Source organism: Dermacentor silvarum, chromosome 4 (genome assembly GCF_013339745.2).
Source record: "Dermacentor silvarum isolate Dsil-2018 chromosome 4, BIME_Dsil_1.4, whole genome shotgun sequence".
Classification (NCBI taxonomy): Eukaryota; Metazoa; Arthropoda; class Arachnida; order Ixodida; family Ixodidae; genus Dermacentor; species Dermacentor silvarum.
This window is the reverse complement of record NC_051157.2, coordinates 63,434,954-63,462,891: the sequence shown is the minus strand read 5'-3', so window position 1 is coordinate 63,462,891 and position 27,938 is coordinate 63,434,954. Positions and strand designations below refer to the sequence as shown.

The following is a 27,938-nucleotide window of genomic DNA, read 5'->3' as shown; positions in this document are numbered from 1 at the left end:
TGCCCGCATCCAAAAACTTGAATCTCAGCTAACGAAATCAAATTAAATGTCCTCGTGGCTTAACGCTTGTCAAATGCAGTCCCCCCTGCATTATGAGATGTAGCAAAGCTGGAACAGTAATCTCGACGGCTAGTGAGAGAGAGAAAAAAAAGATAAGGTATTAGCAGCAGCATTTCTTATCTAGCATAGCGGGCAAGGGACGCGCAAATTACAGAAAATAAAAAAGAAAGAAGAAGAAAAAAGAGAGAAAGCGTTAAAAGGCACCTTACCGCTGTCACTGGATGTAACAAATCGGGATGAAAACAAAAGTTCACGCGCTAAAACGAGCTGCAAAGTACAGCCCCGATCCTTCTATCGCGCAGTCGCAGCTTATGGAGGAACCATATAAGCTGTTCATTTGTCAACCCATTCTCGCCCACCGTGCTTCGCCATTTTTCTTTTCTTTTTTTTTCAATTTGCGTTTTTTTTTTTACTTCATATTTGTACAGGAACCACCGGTGACGCCCCAGCCCCGGTCATTCTGTTCATTTTTTTCCCTTCAAATCCAGTCCTTACTTCCGATAATTCAAAGTCGTTTAATATTTTTTTCTTTCTTTTCTTTCTGACTGATGGTCGAGGTGGATCGATTTATAAGGCCATGGAACAAACTACGTCTCTCTCTCTCTCGCAGCCCCTCTCCTTTTTTTTTTTTTCACTTCCGTTTGCCCCACACCGTTCTCTCTAAACTTGAAGCGTATCGAGAAACAAACGCGCACCGGAGGTACTACCTATACCCAGCACACTGAAATTATGGCTACACAGAACGGCGGAACAAACAAACGCGAAAACGAACGAACAGGCAAGTGAACGAAAACGTAGAGCACAGCAGGTATATACGTACATGTATGGCAAGATCCGGAAGCTTACTGATTTTCTTTTTCTTCTTTCATGTCACGCCATGTAAGAAACAACTACAAAGTCAGCAGAAGTTGCCAGCATATTCACAGCCACAACGGCAATAGTAATTCGTGTGATTCTAAGGCGAATTTCGAGCGCGGTTCTTTTTTTTTTTTTTTTTTCCTTCGGCGCCTTCCAGCAGAAATCTGTCCATTTTTTTCCCTCTTGCGCAACTTTTATATCGTAGCCTTTCGTGGAACCGCGATTCGGAAAGGCGTCGTTGTCGAGCACGAATTCGGCATAAGCAAAAGTGTTCCGAAAATGCACCCTGTGTGTCGGCTGCAAGCACCGTAAGCGAAACAGGCGAGAAAAAGACGAACTTTTTTTCCAACTGAGCGAAATCACGGCTTCTTTGAGAATGAATCCCCCCCCCCCCCCCTCCAGAAAAAAAAAAATCAAAAGAAAACCACAACAACATTGATGATGTGTCGGCAATCGCGCCGCGGTGTGGTAAACACGGTCGTTTATTTGCGTTCTTACGACCGCTCGCATATCATCGGGCTCGTATATGAAGAAAGCGCGCATTTTCTGCGCCTCAATACGACCCAGCCACGCTTCTATATATATATACTGCGCAGCTAATATTAGCGCATGTATCTTTCGTGCTTCGCCCAACGGGCGCACGGCTTAAAATCAGAAATGAACGGCCTCAGGCATTATTGGAAAGGCTGGGCAAATGGGAGCAGCACTGACGGCTGGCTGCTATGAAATATGGCTTTTGATTCTGGCTTAACGGGGACGTGCGCTGTTATAACGATCCAAACGTGCATAAATAAAGTAGTGGCTATGCTGGTTGGTTCACATGCACGGAAGATATAATAGAGCAAACAAAGACGATCAGATAAACTGCGAATACGTATACGTATATTGTAGGCTTCGGGTGGTGAATAAACTTGTTCAGTGTAGCACTCTTCTTTAATTTTTTTGCTATTATGTGGCCGTCTTATTTTGCACTATTTTGTCTTCATTCTAACGTACGTGCATGCTTGCAATCAATTTTTTACAGAGATAAAGAGAGATAGAGAGATAGGCATGCTAAGACAGCTCAATGTCACGTACCGTTGTCCAGACCGGAGGACTGTCATATGCATCACCGAGCACAATAATTTTTGCCACGCATCGCTAGCCAAATCATCATTGTTCGCACCATGAGCACGACATAGCACACATTTACTTTTAGGAGATAGTTCACCCGATAGGGACGCCGACACCTGTCAAATATCTCAATCGCGATATTCCTTTCTTATTTAATGAAGATTCGACAGCAATATTTGGCAGCTGCCATTTCAAATGCCTGTATGTAAGCATGCAATCAGCGACAAATCGATAAGAATTCCTTTCGGCCTGAATCGTTGAGATAAAGGTGTACAAATGTGATTGACCAATTGGTAAATGCAAGTGGGTACGGCCAAGAGACGATGGAGTGCGAGGAATGGCCGAAAGAAGCGCGGACTCGAAGTTCTGTCAAGTCCACGCGCACGTCTTCCCGCGGCCGCGCGGCACCGTCCGGTTGCACCAGACACAGGCAAGGCGGGCACGCGGTCAAGACATGAAGGGTGAGAGCCGCGCTTATCTTCTCGGCCAGCCAAGCGGGTGCCCGCGCGAGGACCGCGCGAAGCCCGAGAGTGAATTCGCGCGCGCCACGGAGCACAGCTCATCCATTCATTAGCTCGTTATTAATTCAGGAAACGCGGCTCTCGGCGGCCGTGCCTGGAACCCTCCTCGGCCATCCGTCGACCCATTCTATGCAGACGAGCGAGCGAGAGCGTGCGCGTCCCCGATGCACAGATGACTGCTCCCGTGAACAAACAAGTCGCTCGGAACCGGCGCCAGCAGCTCTACATGGCGGGAAGAGCAGGAGGCCATTGCGGACCAGTGAGCAGCATGCCGGCGTTCGCGACGTGAAGTGAGCGCTCACATCGCGCCGGCAGCCCTACAGCTGGGCGCCCGCAGACTGTGCGTGGGCGTGAGCGTGACGCGTTTATTGCCTCGAGTGTTGTGTACCTCTGCAAGCAGCGAGCGGGTCGCGCCCTAAGCACTGCCCCGAGCAGCGAGCGAGAGTGTTTGTGTGAGAGCGCGCGCGAGAGAATGCACGGGGGGAGGTGTCAAGACAAACCAGGCCTGACTGGACTTTTCGGCTCCACGAACGCCTGAGCGCGAGCCATACGCGGCCGCGTGAGCGCGCGCGAGAGAGAATGCGCGCTACACGGCCCACGGGAGGGGGGGTGTCAAGACAAACCAGGCCTGACTGGACTTCTCGGCTCCACGAACGCGGCGCGCGAGTCATATACGTGGCCACGTGAGCAGCCGCGCTTGGATTCTACGCGCGAACAATTATCGCGGGCACGATGGTACAGCAAACAGCGTAAAAAAAGAATCTCGGTCACGAATTGTATACGCGTAATGGGGAACAAAGTATAATCAAGGAAATTTAAAGTCAGAGGGTACGGACTTGCTTTCGTAATGTGGGATAAAAAAGGACCGCGTTTTGGGTAAGCGCCAAATATCTCGCAGAAGAAAGGCCGGGTTTGTCCAAGAAATACGTCGTCACAGAGAAATAGACAAACTGATCTCTTTATATATAGCTGGGCTATACGGTATCAGCTGTGACAGAGGCATCCATACGCTAAGAGGAAACGAAACCTTCAGCCTGCTGTTGCGCCTACAAAATCTAACCTAATCGTACGCTTCGTGTTTTGGGCGAAATGGTACAACATGCTTTCACAATAAAGCGCTGAATAATTCAGTCACGAAAAAATAAACAGGGTATACGAAGCGCCGACTTCTAACTATATTTACACAAATGGTTACACGAGAACGTTACTAGAGCACATGCGAAATAAAAGAAAAAAAGAAAGCGACTAGTAATTAAACAAGCAAAATACATGAGGCCACGAGAAACCCAAGGTATCTTACGAAATACCTATATCATATATGTCATCACCGCGTAGACACTGTGCATCACACTGTGCCACACGCCATTCCCCAAAAGGATTATTATTTGCTGGACAAGTGTAAACGACGACGCACTCACGCAGTCATTCCCTACTTCAGTTATTTCGTGCGCCTCAAACAACACCTACGATTACGCTTAGCCTTTTCGTAAGCCTTGTTAAGGCGTACGCTATATGTGGTGACGGTAACCTCGATATACGAGCTTGTTAAACGCGGCGTGCTATTCCAACAAGAAAGAACGAAGAACGCGGTCAATATCAGCACGTATAGCAACCGACCGTCTACGGGCTAATACGAGCTGTGCGCTTAATCCAATCACTCGTCCAAACAAGGTCGGAGCTTTTAACTCCGCGTTAGGCACCGGCACGTCAACGTATTAAGGACAAGGTTTACTAAGGGCCGACAAAAATGTGTGTAACCACAGAGATGATTGCATCGCAGTAGCTGACGCCCGGTGTTCGAGAGCAGCCCGCTGGATCGACTGCCGCTGCCAACCACGCGTACAGTCGACATTCCAAGCGTGTAGAAGGGGATGAGCTAATGCAATGTGCCAACAATCCGTGCGACGAAAGCCAATCTACGGCGTCGCGCCTGACGCGGTAACAGTATACCTGTTTGGTCGGATGTCTGCCGCTGTATTGGTCGCTTAATAGCTGTCGACAGCTTCCCGAGCGATGTCCTCTTAGTAGATGCCTATCGCGGCGGCTCTATACAAAGGATTGCCGACACGGTGCCAGGTCGTGTTGAGGTGTGCTGGTGAGTTCTTGCAAAATAACAGATATACCGTTAGCTTTGATTGTTATGCTGTCGGCATAACGCTGCTTTGTTCCGCCCTCTGCATTGTTACTGTCGTCGGCCGCACAAGTGAGGTAGTCAATCATTTTAGTGCAATCATTGACATTATGACAACGATTTACATTACACGAAATATTGCATTGTACAATGCAAGCATCGCCACAGCCGCAGTCTTGTCGCAGCGGGGAACAGTTAGGCCTTCTTGCATCACAGCTATATATGAGTGAGCTTGACTCCCTCGCCGAGACGTCGCTGGATGATTCTTTTGACTGCTTATGCTAATGTGAATGCGGTATATTTGTCTTTCTAAGCCTTTCTATCTCATGAGAAAGTGAGCTCGACTCGATCGCGTCATTTTGGAGAGCGTAATGTTCATTTTGCCTGTTCCACCTTAATATCAATGTATCAATAGGTTACTCCCAATTCATTTCTGCAGGAAGTTTAGGCTATTTGCTTAGGCCAAAATCTTTTTTTCTTAGCTAGGCCTTTCTTGACGTAATGGTTTTGCCCACTGTAGCGAGAACGCAATTTTCACCAAACTCGTCCTCACTATAATAAATGGAGAAACTGCAGGTCCCGACTACATAGTATACCTTTGAGACGTGCGTTGCGTCAGGTATAAGTCTCCCGCTTTTTTTTTTTTTAAGGGCATCGAACTCCTCTCGCGACCTGATCGTTGATCGAATTTCAAATTTGATCATGTCCACCACGGCCGAAAAGATGAAGCAACGCAAAGCAAAGGGGGGACAAAAAAAAAAAAAAAAAACTAAACGACACGCCCAAACTCTTTGCCGACCGCTTGTGCCCCCCGAAGAGAACCGCTAAGAAAACACACTCTGCTATGAAAACAAAGTTGACGATCTCGTCGCAAAGTTCCTTGTTCATGAGGTTTTTAACCTTCGGGGTCTCTGGTCCCCGGCCGTGTCTCCGACGCTGCTTGTTCATCCATTTTCCTTCCCTTTTCTTTATTTTTGTTTCTTTTTTTTGTTTACATCGAGATCGTCTTCTTTTGTCGTTGTCAACCCGCTGAGGCAATTTGGCGAGAACGAGGTGTGCCGCGCCTGCTGCAAGCGGCTTCCGTGCCGCTTTTTTGCCGCGTTCGAAGAAGGTGAACGGCTCGCTGGAAAGGCTTCTCTCGACTGCGCGACAGCACGCGGGGCTATTTCAAGCCTCGTTTTTTTTTTTTTTCCTCCCTCACTTTTTCATCGCTTGGATACACTCTGGCGCACTGCTGACTATAACGTGACGCGCCTCTATCCTTCCCACCGGCGCAAGCGAAAATAAGAGATACGCGCGCAGCAGGCTTTCGGTCACCGCCAATTTCACCGACCTCGGTGCAGTTCTTCTAACAGATTCGCTTCCCTCCTCCCCTCCCCCGATGCCAACACACACACCTTTAACCACCTACAATCCTCCCTCGCGCCCACGTTGCCAACTCACATAGCCGGACGATGACCTGTCAGTGTGATGCCTTTGCACAGCACGCTCTTCCGTAAAGGACAGAGAGAGAGGGAGAGGGAGAAGTGACGGGGGGGGGGGGGGGGGGGCAGGGGTAATCTCTGTTGGGAGCTCTTTTTAGTGCATTTATGTCGCCTGACTTGAAGTCTTCTTCTTCTAACTTCTTCATTAAACGAGAAAAAAATTGAAGTTTGGCCACAAATCAGCCGATTCTTGGCCAATCCCCCATAGTGGATATGAGCCACTCTCGAAGGCAAGCACGCAAGCACACAAGCACGCAAGCAAGCAAGCAAGGTAGGGCTAGAGTATACCTGTTTGGTCTAGTAGGGCCGGTTATCCCAACATCATAGGTAGAGAAAACAATAAAAAAACATAACAATAATAGAAATGTAAATCTCACTTTCTTGTTTTTGTTGCCTTTCTTTTGTTCAGTGTTGACTTGTTATTTCAATTTTCGTGCACGCATACGTATCTATCTGTTCTATATAAAAGGTGTAGCCGGTGCCGCTTAAAAGCGCGAGCGTGTTTCAGCTATAATGTAATGATAAAATAATAACAGTGGACGGATAAATGACATTTTCCCGTCTTTACAGGTGAAAAATAAAATTATTTTATGAGCACATATCGAGAAGTATGGTATTATTATTATTATTATTATTATTATTATTATTATTATTATTATTATTATTATTATTATTATTATTATTATTATTATTATTATTATTATTATTATTATGTCCCTGATTAGCCTAATGTTCTTGCGCAAAGACAACGTATACAGTCATCACGAAGGAACTGGGGCCATATTTACAAAATAGCACTTACGCTAGAACTTTTCGTAAGAGAAGATGTCCGCCAAGCGTGATGATAGGCATAATATTAGTCAGAATGGTAATGAACTGAGATAGTTTGCTAATGGCTAAGGCGAACTTAACAGCTGGTTTCAAGACACGGGACAGAAGGGAAACAGCACAGGGACTTCGCAGCAACCTCCTGGTCTTGTGTCTATTTTGTCACGTGCCTTCAGCGAAGCCCTTTAACTTGCCTTATAGATGTTTTTAGCGAAGGCAGTCGGTCAGTCTCAAACAGCACTTCTGAACGCAAACCTTTGTGAATTCGGACTCTGGCTCTGTCTTACCAAAGCATACAACGGGCTTACGAAAGAGACCGCTCGACACGCAAGGTCGCCGGATTGCGCTAGAAAGATTTCTGACAACAAAAATTTACTTTTACGAAAAAAAAAATAACGCATAAACGTGCTTTAAAATTTCAAATTGTATATTTAAAATAACTGGGTCCTCTATGTCTTTTTTTTTCTCCCTACTTTTCAGTATTGTCATGTGGGTACGAGGATACGCTGGCGACAAGGCAGAGAAACAGAGGCAACTCGAGATGTGACAGCGGCAAACTGTTTTCTGGGCGAACTTGCGCCCTCTTAACGAAGTAATGTGCAGCGACGGCGATGGCGTCATGCACGTGCGTGACAGCTTCAGGGCCCGTATCTTCTAACGATCCATTTCGTTTTGCACTCATTTTGGCTTTCGTCATTGGCACGGACGTAGCTCGGACGTCACCGCGGCGCTATTATCGCTGATATCGGCCACTTGGCGCGGCGTGTGATATAGTAAGAAAAAATGTTAAGCGGAATAGAACGTCGGAAAATACGGGCTCAGAAGTTGCTGTATGCACTAAAACATCGTATACCAGGGGTCAATCTCAATATAAACTTCTATATGCTAAAATCGCGACGTAACGATTCTCTAACACGAAAACGCGTCTTTGTTTCCTTTTTCTTTCTTTTTTTCTAATTACTCGCAAGCACGTTTAGCGCGGAAACAGCAATACACTAACGCTGTTAACGAGTACCAAGGATAAGTGGACCAAACCTACGCGACGATGTCGAAAGACCCGCTGTGTTTTACTCATCAGAAGACTTGGGGCTAGGAAAGGGCAGGCCAGGTAATCAGCGCGAAGTAGAGTGCATTTTCAGAAGATCGTATATAGTTGAGACCAAAACTTCAAAGTGTGTAGCTACGAACGATATCCTCCAAATTAAAGCGAGATTAGAAGCGCATACTCAGGTGCAGCGGCTAAATGTTTTCGTGTCTGAGACGCACTTCGTCTCGGGTAGCACCTCGCGAACGACCACTTTGCGTTCCCGCGTAGAGAAGTACGCCCCTGCCTTGTCCGCTCGCAGCGGCGCTCATAGATTTCTATATAAAGCAGGCGTGCTGTGGCTAGAGACGGTAATTGTTTCACGCCAGTAGAACCACAAAATTTAACGAGGTCTTTCTCTTTTACGAGCGGTGTAGTAGTAGTTAGCCGAACTGGTAATTGCGCGCGGGCGTCAGTTCTCATGGAGATGAGACACCCGGTGTATTTCATGCCAGAACCATTATGGGAAGAATATGTTGGTGTCTCTTAAACGAGTAAAGAGGGTAAAGAGCTTACACGAGATTGCAATTATGTACTTTTAAACATGGCGAATAGCCCTCGATAAAGAGGGTGCGGGCATTAGTACTCGCAGACAAGGATGTAGAACTATGCAAGTACAATTAAAAAAGGCAAGACGACCGATGAAAGACCTGGAACCAAGGAAACAGCAAACGTTGTATTATGAATAAAACGCCACTTCAAGAACACAACGATCTAAGAGAATAGGCATTGTCCACAGTAGGATTGTACTCAACTTCGAAGCAATGTTGAACGAGGCGCGCTGGGCGCTGATCGACAATATATGCTAAAATCGGCCAAGCGTATTGGCCATTCAGTGGACGAAAACGCTATACGCTACAGTGCCTCGAGAATGTAGCGCGGCTGACGGGATTACGGGTGTCTTACGCGGAAGAAAAGTCAAGGTAAAATAAAGAGGTAGGAATGTGTTAAAATCATAAATGCCCGCTTGATTGAGGGAATGAAACGGAACGGGCACCATCTTCAGCTCGCCGTATGCACCTAGTTGGACGTTGCTGCAAGCCACATGTTCAGTAACACTCAGAAGACAGCCTGTCGTTTTTTATTGCGCGTGCGTGTGTGTATGTGTGTGTGCGGGAGGGGGGGGGGGGGTTGCGTGCATGCGTGTGTGTGTTCGACGGTAGACCGTTCGACACGCGGCGACGACGACGCGACCTCGAGTCCCTGGTAGAGGCCCCGCGCCCCGTCAGGATAATCCCGTCTGTCGCGCCACCTCCGGCACCGAGTCCCACTATTTCCCGTTGCGACATACGCTCAGTCCGAAAGGTTTCTCGCGGGCGCAGACGCCAGTAGGATCCGCGACGCGTCACGTATACACACGGAGAGAGACACCCGTACCGTACACGCGTGCACTCCGCTCCTCACACGGATGCACGAACAGCGGGCGCATCGTCTCTTCCCACGCGCACACCTGCGGGCCCACACACTCGCGCGCGCACACACACACGCACGCACGTATTCGGAGCACGGAGGTCTTAAACGCGCGCAGTCGCACGCTTGGGGAAAGGCGACCCGTCCCTTCCGTATATCTGCTCCTCTCACATAAAGGAGGAAGAGGAGACACCGTCTCCGCCGTGGTGCCCACGCCGCAAATGCGCGACGATAAATCGTGGCCGCGTTACGGAGCCACCCGCCATAAAGATGGGTGTGCGACGTGAGGCTCTCTCTGCTCCCGACACGAGGAGACTGTCGCTTCCGCACCGCGATGACCAAAGAGGAACCGTTCGCTAAAGGCACGCTCTTTACGGCGCGTATACAATGCGGCCCACGTTCTCTGACCCTCCCTCCTTCGCTCTTCGTTCTCTATCTTTCCTTTCTCTCTCTCTCTCTCTCTCCTTCGTGCATCGTTTTTGTGCCTGGGGCGAGGGTGGGATCAAGGTCGAGGTCGCTTCGCCGAGGCGTCCCTCCACCGTGCGCCGGGCTCGAGTATCGCCCACAACCAAGACTCTCTTTGACTCGTGAAACAAGGCACCCCCCAACCGGACGACCCGGCGCGCCCGCCAACGCTTGTGAGAGAGATGGGCTGCTTAACATATAGTGCGAGAGATGCCGAGAGGCGATGATACACACACGTCTAGAGATGGTCTGCCGCGACGGCTAAGGAAGAAGAAGGACGAGCCGACTAGGGCGGTGTGACTCATAACCGGGTACGCGATGTTACGAACTGCAGCCGGCTGGCCATCTGCGCTGTCGCGCGTTGTTTTGGTTAGTTCCTGAAAAGCGAACTCGAGTCTCTTGGGTTGGCAGTACGCGTACGTCGGATGGCTGAAACATCCGATACGGATACGCATTCGACGAAGTACTTGCGTCTTTATTTTGCCTATCTTAACTCGTTGAAGTTACCCCCATAAACACTCGTCAAAACAAGCTGTTAGCATGTTTTCTTTCCTTTTTCTCTTATTTCGTTGTTTTAATTTGATGTCATTAAGATGCCTATGTTTTGCCTTGAGAGAAGTTCGATATGTAGATGAAGTATTCTAAGGCACCTATCAGGGCTGGATACATATCCTTCCCGCATCAAAACGACTGCTCACGTCACCAGAGCGTGGCGCGTCTAGAGCGGAGGCGTAATTACAGTAGCAACCATACAGGTATGTGTGCCTTTTTTTTCTTGTTATCAGCACATAGCGACAACGCATAATTACATAGAAGACTACGACCAGTGCCTACGCTTTCGTATACTGCGTGCGTATCAGAGAAGCGATGGCCTTGCGCGCAACAGCTACATATGTGCGACCCGCAGGCCAGTTTTTTTCAAGAACTCTGCGCGAACTGGGCAGTGCGCGGCGAGCGAGGTCGCGGCCCGCTTCTTCTTCCAGAAGCAGCGCGCGACACAGCGTGCAGCATATTCAGGTCATTCGACGTAGGTACGTATACGTGTAGCGTACCCACCATTACCATTGAGTTCGCGGCGGAATAAATATATGCGTCCACAAAGGCAAGTAGCGAGCACCAACCGCCGGCTCTCCGGGTCACCTACATATTAAGAAGAGGAAGGCTACAGGCCACCACTGCCTTGCTTTAATTTTCTTTGCTTCTCAACTCTCTTTATCCATGTACCATCGCTGTGGCTCCCTCTATCTCCATCTCTCTCCGTATATTTTCTTGTAACTCGCGAAACAATAAAGAACAGCCTCATGCAATAACAGAAGAAGAAAAATAGAGCGTATGCAACACTTTACAAACGAGTGTATACAGACGCGTACGGAGGTCTCGGCATACGAGCGCGGTGTGCATCATTTAAAACTAGGTCTTCCCCTGAAAAAGACGCGAATGCAGTCATTCTTGAAGGGCGCGCTATCTGAAACTTCAGTGCGCGTATGCGTGTTTCTCTCGTTCGCGTAGCCTAGGCGTACACTATACACAGCTCCTGCTTTTGTGTATGCGTTGTCCGCAGGCGAGCGATTGTTCGAATTCAACTGCATGGTTAAAGTGCGTTATGCTGCGTTAACGTCATATATGGGGCGTACCTTTTGTGCTGCCTGATATGGGGCTCCATATTTTGCGTATGTTTGCGAGCCTCAGAGGACGAGCAGAGTAAAAAAAAAAGAAGTGTGTGTGTAGGAGGGGGGGGGGGGGGGTGAATGAAGAAGCGTATGTTTGAAAATTTTGGCTGGTGTGTCCCTAACGGAAGTTCCTTGCTAGATTGCAACGAGAACCAAGCTGAAGCAGATGAAAAGCACCCAGTCGTGCGAACTCGCTTGAGGGTAGATGATGGCAGGTTCTTCGCGAACGCGTGATATACTTTTGTGTGCCCATCGCGGCAATTATGCATGGCGTTCTGCTGCTGATCATTAAGTCGAGGGTCCGATTACCAAACGTAGTAGTGGCCGCACTTCAACTCTTGCGGAATAGAGAATTGCCCGTGCATGTGTTGCCGATCATGGCCAACGTTAAATAATCCTAACAGTGTTCAAAATTGTAGAAGCACGACATTTCCGGCGTGGTGATATAGTTTGTCGAAGCAAGCCTTCGATAAGTGCCCATTATTTTCTAAGCCTTGAAGGGTGCTTACTCGAGTAATGTCTTATGCATGACTTCGCGCACTTTTCATCTCTTTCGGTTGAATAATTTCTTGCGGATTTCTCTACATGTACATACGTGTGCGTGATTTTCTTTTTTAAGTTGAGATCAATTAGGGGGAGGGGGGGAGGGGGCTACCACTGACTATTCGGCTGTGCCACGCAGTGTTAGACACAGCTGCACACAACTAAAGTCAATGTGCAACGGCTTGTCGTTGCCCTCTTATCACGAAATGCCCATTTTCAGACCACAGGCATTTTGTTTTATTAAACACAGATGCAGCGACTTCAACGTGTCCGTTACGTGCTACAAGTTCGCCGTTATGCCATGTACCGTGCACTGCTGTTTAAATAAAGCGAACCCTTCAACGAAAGAATGCTACGAACTGCGCAATTCTGAGCGAGTCTCTCAGAAACGCCAGATAACAACGGGGATTAATGTGCATCCAAGCTAACGCGCTCCGCAAAAAAAAAAAGAAAAAAGAAAAAAAAAAACATTAATATTCGCGCGCCTCCAGCACTGCAGAACTCGTCATTTCTTCCCCGCCTCTGTTGCTTTCGAAAAGCAGCGCCGTCTTTCTTGCGAAAGAAGAAGCAACAAAGGAAATAGGCCTCGAGCAGCAGGCAGGCGGAGCGGCCAACCCATTCCACAACTGGGCGGCGAAAGATTGAGCCCATTGCGAGGCAAAAGAGAAGAGGCCACCGCGCTTCGCCCGGATGCCATTCTGGCGTGTGTTGTGAGTGTGTGTGTGCTGTAGCTATAGCGCCGGGAGGTCGGTTGGTTCGGGCGGCCGGGCACCGCCGACGCCACGGCGGCGGCGCTGAGAGAAGACATCGTCGTCTTCGTCGTACTTGTCGCGGGGTCGTCGCGCTGCCGTTCTCGGCCTGCGAGCTCAAGGGAACGCCGCTCGCTCGCGCTGGCTCGTTCGCCTCGTATCTCGCGTCTCCGCCACGCAGCGAACGAAGGGAGGGTGGAGGGGGGGAGTTCTCGTCTCGAAATGACGGGGTAAATCGGTCAGGAGCGGCGGCCTCCCCGCAGTACATTGTACGTACGAAGGAGGCGAATCGCGGCGACTGACGTCTCTCACGCGAAGAACGTGTATGCGGGTGAAGAAAGACGTGGCTCGAGGATGTATGGCAGCGGGATGCGAGAGGAGGTAAAGGACGAGAGAGATAAAGTAAGGAAAAGAAGGTGGCCTCTGAAGACGCGAAGAGAACGACGCAGCTCGGAGGAGGCGGATAATGACGGCGCGCACGTCAGCGGTCCGCCTGAAGAGATTCCGCGGCCTGACGGTGCATAGTATATATACTACTACAAGCAGTGTATCTATATACTTTCCTGGTAAAACTTTTCTCTTTTTTTTTCGGTGCAGTCAAGCGCAATGTCTCAAGGCTTGCTCCTTTTTGCAAGGTCTTAACCTTTTTTTTTTCGTTCGTTCTTTTTTATTTGATTTTGGGTGGTAGCTCCAATTCCAGGAGACATTTGACGACACACATCTACCTCAAGGGTCATGCCTTCTGCATGTCAAGTCCATATAGAACAAAGAAACAATCCAAATTGTGCGCTTGTATGCAGTCTATATACGTAGAATGGAGCACACATTGTTCGGATCCCACGCGAGGTTTACTGTAGGGCAGCGGTATCGTATATTTTTGCGCCCCTGCCGGGCGGGCCGCTCGTACGCCGTCACATGATTATGAGGGTCAAGTAAAGCGACAGAAAAGCAAGAAAGTCGTTTATAATGGCTTGGACGTTTTAAACCCAGGATGGACTAAGCAGCTTATGTGGTCCTTGAAGGTATCTACTTGGTCTTTCAAATTAGCAAATTGACTGTTATTAAGGAAAAAAAAGAAAAGAAAAGATGACGACGATGCACGAGAAATCAACAAAGCATCCTAATCTCTACTCTGTTCTGAGTTGCACTGACGTACGCGCATTCGATAATATAAGACACTTGATTGGATCGTTTTGCAGTGATAATGTATTCAAGAACGTCAGTTGTGAACTTAGGTGGTCCTACCAATCCGTTTAACGGGCAAGTAAAAAGCGAATCGCGAAAAGTTTTTGTCACTGAACCCGATGCCTGCGTCAAAGGTATTTGCCCAAATGATGTGCGGTATACCAAGCTTTCTGTCGAAAACGATGTCTGACTGTTTATCAGATCTACACTTCGTACATGAATACCCATCGCCCTTTCAGCATTAGGAAGAATCAGCTCCGGGTTAGGAGCAATGTTGAAATTACGAGGAACGCAAGTGGTGCCAAAATGGGTTGTTACAAATTATTAATGAACTAAACGCGAGAAGTTACTCGAAGTGCGGACACCAAGTCCCCTCAGCCTATCGATCAATACCATTTGCCGATTTCAGCTGGTTTGCTTATTGTAAAACGTGAAGCAAACTTGCATGATAAGCTTGCGCGAAACACTAGAAAAGCGGGCATGGCGTAGCACGATACTCCGTCAAATGATACGGATTATTAAGGACATACCTTCTGTTTTGTGCGTTTTTCGTCTGCACTTACGCGCAGACGGAAAACGCACCATGGACAGAATGTGATGCATGACGCCACAGACAGCCGACGCTAACTTTTTCGGCGGGCGACGACGCATTACTCCATGCACTAGCGAAAAATTAAAAAAAAAGAAAAAAAAAAGCTGACAGCACTGCGAGAGTTGTCGGTTTTTACACGCTATTCCCGCAAGCTGCTCAAATTATTATGCATGCTGTGACGTTCATTTGTTCGACCTCCGATTTGTGCGCGCTATTTTCTTCCTTTTCCCTCTCTCTTCATATCCCCTTTTCACTTTGCCTCTTGAGCGGTAGCAAAGCGGACTCCTTCCTGATTTACTCTCCTGTATTTCCTCAATATCTGTTATCTAGAAATTAACTGCGCTTTCTTGTAATGAAACAAAGCATCACATCTCCCTCGCGTGATTTTATTTCTGCTCCTATATCTTTGTAGTCCAGTAAAAGCCGTTTGTACTGTATCTCAAACGATAATCAGCTGCTTTGAGGAAAACCGAGTGTTCTAAACCACGCTGCCCTGACTCCGCAAGGTGAAACTACACTCGATGGCCCCTCCCAGCGACGACTGCGCAAGCGCACGAGTTCACTTCCCCACCAGTGGGTCATCGACCAGCGATTCTCGATAGCATCGCCGCGGGACCTTCCGAGACGTACGCCTACGAGCGAGGTCGCAGCGTTGGACAGCCGCTGCTACACTAAGCTCTCGGCCGAAGCCTCCTCCTTCGCGCAGGCTTCTTCTCGTCTTTCGCGGGTCAAAGAGACGTTGGCAGATGCGACGTCGGCGGAGCATCTTAAAGACCGGGCATGCAGGGGGACTCGTGGAATGCGGTGGCTACAGCGTCGGCTGACCTCGGCAGGGGGTACGCGAGCCGAGACGGCGACGCAGGCGGGCAAGCAGCGCGGGCTTCTGGCTCTTCGCGGTTCGCCGGTGAAGAGCGACGTCGTCGGAGCGCCGCCGGCGTTGCCCACGCACACGCACGAACGCACGCACCGTTCGTAAAGAAGTGGCGGTTGAAGGCGCTATAAAAAGCCAGCTCCTCCTTCGGGCAAGGGCGCCGCTGTCAGCCGGCCGGGCGCGGTTGCCCGTGACGTTAACTGCGTCGGACGGGGGCCAGCGCGGCCGGCGTCGTCTCGCGTGACCGATGCCGTCCCACGCGAGCCCTTCGGCCGTGTGTGCTTGTATGTGCGCACGCTTGCGTGTGTATGTGTGTGTGTGCGTGGTAGTGATGCGGCGCGCACCACGCACGCTGACTCACCCCCGGCGACCAAACGGAGCGCGCGCGCGGCGTGTCGTTTCTTTCGGGCGCTGCATGAAAGCGATCTTGCTTTCCGTGGGGGCCAACAGAGCGAATCGCGTTGAGGTGCGAAATAAGGGCATGCCGTCCAACCCGCTGCCGTCGCAATTCAGGTATACTTCGAATGCGCTAGTTATTGCATTCGAATAAAATATTAAGCGATATGTTGGGTCAATTTCTTAAAGTCTCGCAAATAGTGAACGCTCGGCTTTTACGAAGTGAAAGCAGCACGACCGTCATTATTTTTATGCATTCAACTTGTCTCGGATATATCGAACTCTTTCTGTATAACTCGGTCATACAGAAACATTGGATGATACGAACAAATCTGCCACAATGATCAGGTTTGTCACAAGCAGGTTCAAATTCCGCACTGATTCAACGCGGGACCAATTCACGTTGAACTGATCCGAACTTGAGCGGATGGTCCAGTGGACTAGTATAAATAAGAAATCGAACTGCGCCGTGCCAAGTGATATTACCTTCAAATCTAGCGGAATTGCGCAACAATGACTGCAACTAGTCCGGCTGCTGCAACGATTTTATCACTTGAAAACAAGAGCTCATTGAACAGAAGTCGGTTCTACTTAATCTTCTGCACGTTAAGAAAGAGCAGAAGAAGAAAACGTAACGTCAGGTCACTTGACAGGAGGTGAAGGTCCAAGCACCGAATCCAAGGTCACCAAATTCACTCAAAGTTTTCAATGAGATTGCCGCGCTTACTGCGTGAACATTTTCAAAATCTACTCGCAAATACACTCGAGCGACACAGCTTGCGGTCAGGAGAAAGGAGAAATAAACAACATCGCACGCACAGGCCCGTATTAGAATTTATTTTTATTAAGTTGAGCGATGCGTGAGTTGCTTTCCATTTATTGCGACAGTAAAACGAAAACAAACTATCAACTGGGCTTCACAACTTTCAGGCGACGCGTGAAACCTGACGACCGCCCCACACCTTCCCTCCCTCTCTGTCGCGTGCGTGCGTGTGCGGTGTTACGAAACCCTATATAGCATTCAGGTTCCCGCTGTCGTCATTGTAACCCGAGCGTTGCCAAAGAGAACTGTTTTGGCATGCGGGGCCGCTGATTGTGTATGCGTCGAGGCAAGTGCCAGGAAAGAAAAGAGCCACAAACTTCTCGAAAGCGTTTCACGTTTCTTTCTTTTTTTCTTTGTGTGTGCGTTCTTCAAACGTCGTCCGAGTGCGTGCCTGGTATAGGTATCTTTGTCGCCAGCACTTGCGACTGCTAAACGGGTTAACTCCTATATATGAGAGCACAGGTACAGTCCAAGATAACCACGGCCGCTGCGAATAAAAAAAAAATTACACGGTGAAAGGAATGCCACGGTGACGTCACGCAAGTGCCCGACGGCGCGACCCATCCGCGGATCCACCGGTTGCCAAGTCGCGTTCCTCTCCGCGTGCCGGTAAACACCCGACGTCGCAAGTGCCGCTGCCACCGCCGCAACTCCGCCACCATCGCATTTTCGCTTCAAACAAGTTCGCGCCCTCGAAGCGCGAGTTTCTCTCTTCCATTTCTTTCTTTCTTGCTCTCTTTTCCTTCGCTTCATTGCCAGAGCCGTCACTTCCATGCATGTCCAGTGTAAATGTCGTGCCATTAGTCGGCGCAAAATTACGCTTCCTTTCTTTTCATCTGGCTGCCCCTGCGGCGAGTTCGCCGATAACGTTACGGAGAACGTGTAAAACGCTGGCTTCTGCTCGAAATACGTTATACATAGTATCAGGGTTTTAAAAGAATGAGAATCAAGAATGACTAACATTCGACGTCGATTAACGCAGAAGAAGAGAAGAGGAACACGTAAGAAATGAGGAACCCGTACCTCGGTGAAGGAGTGGAGGGAGGAGAGGAGGATAGGGCGCAGGGGGGGGGGGGGGGGGGGGCATGAACTTTTTCGTACCTTTCTTACTGCGTCTGCGCTCTCTCTTCATGTGTGGAATATGAGCTTCGATCGACGCGTTCAATTACCGCCTCGGCCCGAAGAACAAGAGAGAAAAAAATTAATATACAAATGATGTAAGACTGAACACTAGGAAAGTGACAAATGCTGCCAAAAATATTTTTGTCACCGAAGGCTATAATTGAATCTTTGGCGAGCCCAAAAGTTTTGAAAAAAAAAAGAAAGATTGTGGATTGTTGATAGTTGGGAGTCAGGCGAAATCGGAGAATGTCTGCCCGCAGTGAAAGGCAGAACAAAGCAAAATATAATTACGCGCATGATGACATTCGTTTACGACACAGAGACAAAGACAAAAAAGAAATGAAATATCAGAGGATACAGATCACAGGCTTCAGCAAGTTCCCCTAGAATTCCTTGCTTCATGGCATTATCTCGCTCGAAGCAATAAAAGTCCAGTGGCGATCTGTTTACGTTGATTTTACGTACTGCTTAGTGTTTGTGCAATACTGCCTATCATACACATATCATCATCATCATCAGCCTATATTTATGTCCACTGCAGGACGAAGGCCTCTCCATGTGATCTCCAATTACCCTTGTCTTGCGCTAGCTGATTCCAACTTGCGCCTGCAAATTTCCTAATTTCATCAGCCCACCTAGTTTTCTGCCGTCCGCGACGGCGCTTCCCTTCTCTTGGTATCCATTGTGTAATTCTAATGGTCCACACATATACGGGCAGTTTTCTTTCGTATAGGAACTCTCCGAACGCAGATTTATACCTCGCAGTTTCAGATTGTTAAGTATTTATTCTTTTTTTTTTTCCTTTTTTCGCTTATCAGTGGCGACTGCATATTGCATGCTGACGATACTTGAGCACTTGCGCGACCGTGTTTATACACAAGAGTGCATGGTATTATTATGTTTTTTTTGTTTTTTTTTTACTTCTGACTCAAGCCTTATTACGTTTTACTTTATTAATTCTTCGTGGTCTTCCTTCATATGTCACATCAATCAATGACAGCTTACTTTGCTTTGCTCTCATCGCAAACTAGCAAAGTTATTGCTGCGTTGCGCTGGCTTTCGGCACACGGAAAAATACCGCCAAAATGATCAGGCCACGTGAACCAATCAACACATCAAGGGTGTTTCCGTATAGGGGCCGGCCCGCATGCGCGTATATGGTACAGGAAAGAAAAATCAGACAAAAGTACAATTTAATAAAAATTACATTCAGGGGTCTCTTACGAGCGAAAACCACGATCTGATTATGAGGCACGCCGTAGCGGAGGGACTCGGGAATAATTTTGAACCCTTGGGTTTAACGTCCGCCTAAATCTAGAATACACGAGCGTTTTTGCATTTCGTTTCCATCGAAATGTGACCAGATCGCGGCAGAAATCGGACCCGCAACCTCGAGCTCAGCAGCGCAACGCCACCGGGCTACCGCTGTGGGTTTAATAGAAAACTAAATGATGGACGTCCCGAGCCAATATCTAAGCAATTATGCTGCAGTGAACAGAGAACCCACCTGCCAATGGGATACCCGTCCGACAAACACGCTAGCGATCATGGACGGGGTGACCATGGTTATTATTATATAGCGAGAATGTTAGTGATGCCTGCAGGAAATAGAAAGGACGCGGCGTAAACACGAACAGCTATACGAGAAAGGAAACAGCGCTGGCGCATTTTCGGTTCGCCATTGCCACATGCAGTGGCACGTCGGTGCGGCATTCGCGTGAGCGTTTACAAAACACGGCGCCCACACGCACTGGCTGCTCTGCGAGCGCGCGGCGATGTCAGGGTCACCGACTGCACGATCAGGCGTGCGTCGGAAGCGAGCGCGAACGCTTCGCGCACTATTCATTGCGCGCAGGTTTTTGGTTGCGCCGAACGCTCTTTCTTTCTTCCTTTCTTTCTTTTTGGCACAGCGGAACCATTGCCTATATACACGGCGGGCAGACCAATTATTGGCCACCGTGTCGCCGGGACAATTGAAGGACGGCCGAAGCTAATTGGGATGCGCGCCACGGCGCCTTGCTTTCGTGTATACGTGCCCGTGCGGTTGGGCGCGGAAATTGAATGCTCACAAAAGGAGGATGCGGCAGAACGGGAAAGATGGCGCCCTTCGGTTACGGTTTATCGACAGTTTGTATTACTGTATCTAAGCTGAGCGGAGAAGGCTAGGGGGATATGCGAGGGGCTCGAGTACTTGTTAGTTAGCCGTTATCACTCGCGCGACCCACCGGCAGACTTGTTATGCCAAGAGAAGAGCGTAAGCCGCTGTAGCATCTCACCGAAAACGTATCGCGAAAGATTCAGAGACTGCCCGTGGTGGCAGACGTAGCTGCTGTTCGACACAAATAACACGTACGCGTTTATCTGAATCTTATGTGTACAGGGCAGCCAAGTCGTTGATTGACTCAGTGCATATTACTATTACTATTAGTACCGTTACTATTGCTGAAAGCTGGGCTGGTTGGATGGGCTGGAAAGTTGGTTACCGGCATTGTGAATCATGGTGAGAGCGCTAAGAAAGACGAAACACAAACGCGAATTGCACCTAATAGAACAGCAAATTGGGCTCGTTGGCTTACACTAAGCATGGTCTAAGTAGCGATAACTTACCGGCGCGGCTGGCTTAGCGGCTATGGTGTTGCGCTGCTAAGCACAAGGTCGTGGGATCAAATCCCGGCCGCGGCGGCCGCATTTCGATGGGGGCGAAATAAAAAAAAAAAAAACGCCAGTGTCTTGTGCATTGGGGGCGCGTACGTTAATGACTCCCTGGTGGTCAAAATTTATCCGGAGTCCCCCACTACGGCGTGCCTCATAATCAAATCGCGGTTTTGGCACGTAATACCCCAGAATTCAATTCAAGTAGCGCTAACTTGACGAAACACAAGAATGAAGAAGGGAGACACACGCACCAAGTGCTACAACTTTCATCTGTTTCAAAATGTTGAAACTTGTAGCGCTTGGTGTGTGTTGCCTTCCTTCTTCGTTCTTGTGTTTCGTTAAGTTAGCGCTACTTAAGACCGCGCTTAGCGAAATGCACACACAAGAATGGCGCTGATTTCTTGCTATGGAAGTGGCCTGCCCTGTGCATTTTGCGTTTTCTCTTTCTTAATGCTGTTGTTGTGATTCATAACGTATAGATGGCGCTCACTGATGCGATCCATCTATGGGCGCCGTGTTGCAACACCATTAGCACTGTCAAAAAGTGTATGTTTATCTCACTCTCTTATCTTCCGAAGCTCCGTGGAGGATACAGCGGCGCTCTATAGTAATGGCGTCCGTGCAAAGCACGGTCCTTTGCTACTTCGCCCGTTATCCCATTTGTTCGTCATCCGGCATGCGTCCACAAACGTGGCAAGGCGGCAACCACGTCTCTCTCGTGCTTATCTGCATATACACAACAACGTTTGAATCGCAGAAGAAATGATCGCACGGCGCGCCCCGCATAGAGTCGCAAGAAACTGCCTTCCATTTGTCACCTGCAGAGCAATCGAGGCTAATCGCTGCAACGAACGCGCACGCGCCGACGCCCCAGCACATAATGCGTGCAGACACGCGGCGTGGCTAGACCACGTGACCTCGATCGGCAGACAGACAGGCAGCTCTTCTGACAAAAGGCGCGCGTATAATGCGCCAACTTCGGCGCCGACGCCACCGATGAGACTCCGCCGGCGAGAGCGGCGCCAATGGCCCTATATTCGAAGACGTGCGCGGCGCTCCGCAGGGTCGCATTGGAGGGCAGTCTCTCATCAACGGCAACGCGAACAGACCGAAGAGTGAGGCCGGTCGGGCCGCTCCTGTACGCAAATGGCGTTCTTTCTTTTTTTTTCTTTCTTCCCCCCTGCTCGACTTGCGTGTGTAGCGTTACCCCCGGGGCGCTTCTGATTTGGGAAAGCCGACCGTGCCACGTTGGTTCCCCAGGGAACAACGGCGCTCAGGTTCGCCCGTTGCTCGCGCGTAACCACCCCCACCCTTCGCCTCCTTGCCACCCTCCTCCTCCTCTCAGGCTTTTCCATTTTCGTTTATACTTCTACTGCTTGAGACACTGCTTTTTTTTTCTGCGAATGGCAAACGAGGGAAGGAAGCAGCGAAGAAAAAGAAAACAAGCTGCGAACAACGCGGGACGTTCCTTCGCGCGCGCGTACTATTCTATACTTGTCGGTGCGAATAAACGGTTGCTCGCGAGATAACGGGTTGCCCCACAGCTATACTACGTTCGAACGAACAAGGAAAACCCAAGCGGAGGAATCGGCGGTGGTCTATACGCCGTCGGTCGTTGCGAGGAGAGCGCCGGTCTGTTGTGGTCCCGGACGTACTGCCGCCTGGGGCGTTGCCGTAAACAAAACATGGGAGAGCAGGACGTGCTGACTGGGCGGTGCGTGCGTGCGTGCGTGTGCGTGTGTGTGTGTGTGTGTGTGTGTGTGTGTGTGTGTGTGTGTGTGTGTGTGTGTGTGTGTGTGTGTGTGTGTGTGTGTGTGTGTGTGTGTGTGTGTGTGTGTGCGTGCGTGCGCGGCGGACGGAAGAAGATGCACCACTGGCGGGCACTGTGAATGGTTGCCTGAGAGTTACGCGATTTTCATGCCCTATCCCGGTAGCCTTATCGTAGAGGAGGACACGCCTGTTGGATTATAGCTCGCGGCCCCTGGCGCTAACATTCACTGCGGGTAATAATTATGCTATCCAGTGTTCGTGCAGTCGTTGCGAAAATAGTGAAGAGAGAGATAAAGAACAACTTTATTTACGGCACAACGAAGTTACCTTGCCAGTGGTCCGAAGGGTGGTGGCCAATTGCTTTCCACACAACCGTTTCGGCCCAGTTAGTTACTTCTGTCTGAATCTGGTAGTCAGTCGTCGTCAAGAGTGACACCCATATCTCGCGGGAATGAGTTGGCAGTATTGATTGTGGAGGAGGGTTTCCCTCGCATTCCCAAAGAATGTGATTTTCGGCAGCCTTCATGCAAGTTGCAATAAAGGCCCAGGAGAAGAGGTTGCGGTATTTGTGACGCTCGCTGAGTTCTCCGCGCTGTCTGCAGCCTTCAGCCTAGTAACATTTATTATGTATGACACGCCTCCGTGTGAAATGACTGGTTCGGTGAAGGAGATCGTATAGTGGATACTTCATGGCCAGCAAGGGCGCTAACCTAAGATAAAGCGAACGCATTGTAGTGCAAGCACGTCTACAGCCGGCGAGAAGGTCGGAACCGCGGACAGTATAGAGATCCGCTACGTCTGGGCGCTCACCTCCAAGCCTACCTTTAAAGAAAGGAAAAGAAAAAAAAAAGTCGATCTCGTAGTGCTGTCAGCCTCCTGTTCTTCGTTGTTAATATTGCCGATCATTGCAGTAACAGAACATGCAGTACCTAGAATGAAATTCCGTTCTCGGCGAGGTCACTGGCCTCTACCTATACATGCGCCGACAGTTTCGGGAACGTTTTCTCTCCATTCTCAGTTTTCATATTGATGAACGGGTCTCGACGACAAGTATCATATTAATGCACGCAGTAGGCATGGCAAAACATACATCGTCACCACAGCTTCATCTACAGAGTTGTTAATCTATACAGAGATTAAAAAAGAAAATATATAGAATGATTTACCTGACGCACCACGAGACACCGCAATAGGAGAGAGAGAGAGGAGAATAGATTTTAATGAAGAGAAGGGAGGAGAGGTGACACCGCAATAATTCCTGCTAGACTATCTGGACCATCGGTAAAGCTTTCTAAAGTGCAATACTAAATGCATGATCCCACATCTATGAAAGAGCGCGTATCTGCCGCGATCCCGTCGGCGCAGCTCCATAGAGACGCGTTGCCGAGATAAAATATTTCTGACGTCATCATTATCTCTTGCTCCGTGTTCTGGTATACGCGCACAAAGCGCAGAAAAAACGCGTAAACGACGACAAAAGCACGTTGTGATTCTCGAGCTTCACCGTGTCGCCTGTCGTCGTGTCTCCTCGTTTATAGTACGTTCCCGTGTCAGTAAGAACGTATAACCCCCTCCGAAGAAAACGAGTATGGAAGGTAATGACCACCGGGGACGACAGGCCAATCCATTGTAGCGAGCCAGCTGTGTTTCAAGGAGGATCGCGTGTGTTAGGGTGGCGGCAGTGCATCGACCCGGGCCTTGGGTGACCGAACCCATCCGCCGCCACCGACTCGTTCGGTATACGAGCGGCTTCTCCGTGCTCCAAGTTCGCAGCGGTGCGCGGAGAGAAGAGAGGTGGGAGTGGGGGGTCGCGCACGTCCTGCCTGACTAGCGCGACCGTGCGCACGCCTGGAAGCGAATCGATAAGGGCTCGGAAGGCCGGCTTCCGTCGTGGACCTCTGCGCCGCAGAACAGCGAATGCACGGCGGCGGCGGCGGCGGCAACAATTAGGAAACGCGACTCCGGGGTAATCACCGTCGTGGATCGCATCGATCAGCCGCGGTGGCGGCGGCCCTGCGTGGACAAAGCGAAGACGTTGTCGCCGAGAAACAAACACATTTTTGTCCAGAGAAAGCGAAAGAAAGTGGGGCGCTCACCGACCCAAGGGCAGACCCCCCCCGCTGGGTGTCCTTTACGCTACTATTGGTCGGTGATACAGCCGTGATCCCTGTCGCGTCGTATAGGATAATCGAGGCGTTTATTAGAAACGTCGAAGCAAAGAATGATGACGACGTCTCAAGGAAGCGGACGGCAGGCAGAGGAGAGTGTTGACCTTCAGGCGGCGTTTATTGGCGGCGTATATAGAGGTCAGTCGTCAGATGCGAACAAGAAATGTGGCGTGTTGCCTTGAACTTTTCCCGCAGTTTGCGAGCGATAAATTCCCCCTCGGCGACAGATGAAGAGCAGTTTCTGTTTACGCTGATCATGTGCGCTGAATGGCATACCACGATATTGCGCGTTTAGAGGAGTGACTTTCACCTGAGCTGTCGTTTTACGTGAGGTGTGGTTATAATAGTGACGCGTAGACTTGTCTCCATTTATTGCTTGTGGACTGTGTTGGAGCGCATTAGAGATGCGCTAAGGCAAGGTAATAATAATAATAATAATAATAATAATAATAATAATAATAATATATATATATATTATTATTATTATTATTATTATTATTATTATTATTATTATTATTATTATTATTATTATTATTATTATTATTATTATTATACCACGTGCCAGCACTTAGACCTCATGGTTGTTCCTGGACACGGTAAATAAATGATTGATGGATCATTATTATTATTATTGTTATTATTATTATTACAATTTTGATGTGATTATGACTTTTGCAACGCAATCGCACAGTGTGTGAAGACTCCGGCGAGTGATCAAACAGAAAATATGTTTAACTGTACAACAGTTATGTTACGTAAAAAAAAAAAAATGCAACACATGACGCTGTGCAGTGATATCCACGGAAAAGTTCTTGGTGAAAAGCAGCTTGAGAACATATACGGCGTTCCAGATAACGTTAGCCAAGCTGTTCAACGGAAATTATGACTAAATAGACACGATGCCAGATACAATTTTAAGACCTACGATGTTCATTTCTCTGAACACTGACGACCTAACACCGTAGGTCTTCTACCTTGCACGGTGTCTTTTTAATTATAACTTTTTTCGTTAAGCAGCTTGACTAACGTTAGCTGGAACATACGGTATATACTATAGTTGTGTTCAGTAATTGTGCGGATCAGTAATGGCTACCGACGTGAACGGCAGACAGTGCTCGTTATACTATACAAAGGAATTGCATTTGCCATGCAAGGCAGACCTGAGGTATACAGGACTGGGGATGCCGATATCCTTTTATTTACGTTTTTTTTTCGCAGCGGGACTCTGCAGCGGTTAGCATGAAGAATATTTGCGGGAATGTAATCTTAATAACCAGGCAAGTCTATATGCAATGTCTACTGTGTTGGGCAAACTACATATTTACCGTGATCGGCCTCTGATTTACTCATCCTTAAAGCTACAAGCGCCATCAAACGTTTCCCGCTCTGAGGCGACAGTATTGTGCCGCCTCTGGCTCGGGGTGGCATTTACAAAGGCCTACTCGTTCCGCATTGGAATGCGGGATACGCCCATGTGTGACTCTTGTGGAACCAGAGAAACGATTGAACACGTCTTATATGCCTCTGTCCCCAGTACGACGTCGAGCGTGAAGCTCTCCGGACAGCATTGAACCGCCTCGACTCTAGGTCATTTTCGGAAATGGAGATCCTTGGACCATGGCCGTACGCGTCGATGGCACAGAAAGCGACGAAAGCATTGTTGCTGTACCTGAAGTCGACAGGTCTTGGCTACCGTGTGCAGACTTGGTGCGAATCTTCAAAAGTGCGCGAAACTGTGCTCTCTCTATCTCCTCTCTCTTTTCATCCCTAAATCCCCTTCCCCCAGTGCAGGGTAGGAAACCAGACGTGCGTCTGGTTAACATCCCTGCCTTTCCTCTCTTCTATTTCACTCTCTCTCTCTCTTGTTCACTTAAGTGTTTTGTGATTGTACTCTACCGCGAAATTATTTCTTGCGTTAATCCAATACGACGACCCACTTAAGTACGGCAATCTGAGAGCTCATTTTATAATTTATTATGTTTCTAACTTCCTCAGTTTGTACATCATTAAGAAAAGCAAGTCTGAGGTAATTGTTTACCGTAAATTCTACAAATACAGTTCGCTGGCGTTTAAATTGGCACGCGATCTAATAATGACTCCAAGGCGACGCGAAGGAAGGAACAGCGGTTCATGCGGGTTTCTCAACAGCTGACACATTAACTCAAACACCATCAGGCTTTCGGCTAGTACCTCTGCTTCTTCACGCGCGGATGGAAGAATAATGTGATGAGAAAATGAGGCACAAAATGCAAAGAGAAGGAAAAGGCCGAAGTTTACGAAGCCACGTTGTAACCTTTCTCATTTGTCTCGACCGTAGTTGTGGCTTACTACCACCACAAGAACTAGGCAAGGCGCTCAAGCGAATGTTGAACCCAGTTCACGCTTTTGTTCAAGGCGTGTCAGCTATAAACCCTCCGAGCGATTAATCCCCCTAGACTCGCGTTGTGAAGAAACAATGCAGAATATGACACCCTGCACACTGCATCCAGCAACACCTGTCGCGTTGATGGTTTTGCAGTAACGTATGCACGAGCTCTTTGCATGGCAAGCGCGCTTAGCGCCTGTTGAAGTAAACGTTGGCAAAACGGCTCCTCTTGGCAACTTCGTGGTTTCACGTTGCGCTCGACTATGACGCACGTTGGGCGAAAGTGACGAAAATAAGCGCGTTATTCAGAACTATTCTTACTTTACCTGTGCGCCCGGTTAGAGCGTTAAGTTGAACGTACAATTTTTTTTTTTTTTTGCTCTCACCTTGTGATGACGGTCAATATCTCTGTCACCCTCTTGGAAAGCCTTGAAAGTCGGTTCGTAAACGATGCCGCGTTGGCTCCGACGCTGTAGCTCTTGAGTTTCGACTCGTAGTCTCTGGTGTCAAATCCGAAGTCAGTGCACTTCGCCGGTCACGGTTTCGCGTTCGTCGTCGCAAGTACCTCCGATGCGCTCAAGGGACGGCGACGCGAACGGAACGCAATTTCGGACGCCGGCAGGACTGCCGACCCCCACACCACCGTCACGCCAAAACACCGGCAGACGAATCATCCGCAACTGGCCGCACACACCTTCTCCGCTGAACGACCTTTGACGGTCTACCGGACGAGGTGCGACGAAGGGCAAGCCAGCACCCCCTTCGAAACGGAGCGACAGAAACAGTGCACGCAGCGGGATTCACGCACTTCCCGTTGCCTCGCAAACGCCGGACAGCAGCTGTCGTGCGGTTCACAAAAGGCGACGACGACGGTGTCTGACGCTAGCAACGGCAGGCAGGCAAGCACGATCAGGCGGTTGTGGTTCGAGTATCTTACACGGCGAACAGAGCCACGGCAACGGCGGTGGCAGAGACCGCCGACCCGTCGAACGACCGAGGCACACGAACTCTGCTTCGCAAATGGAGGAGTCGCGCAGGCAGGCGAGATGCCGGCCGGGAAGCTGGGCTTTCCCTC

General features: G+C 49.1%; 1 protein-coding gene across 2 annotated transcripts in view; it reads right to left on the bottom strand.

The window, feature by feature from the left end:
• Window positions 1–27,938, bottom strand: part of LOC119448640 (histone-lysine N-methyltransferase, H3 lysine-79 specific-like) — a 369,011-nt gene extending 341,073 nt beyond the window's left edge. For both annotated transcript variants that reach the window (XM_049665662.1, XM_049665661.1), the window contains exon 1: window positions 27,250–27,938. The gene's annotated coding sequence lies outside the window, so the exon portion shown is untranslated. The remainder of the gene's footprint in view (window positions 1–27,249) is intronic.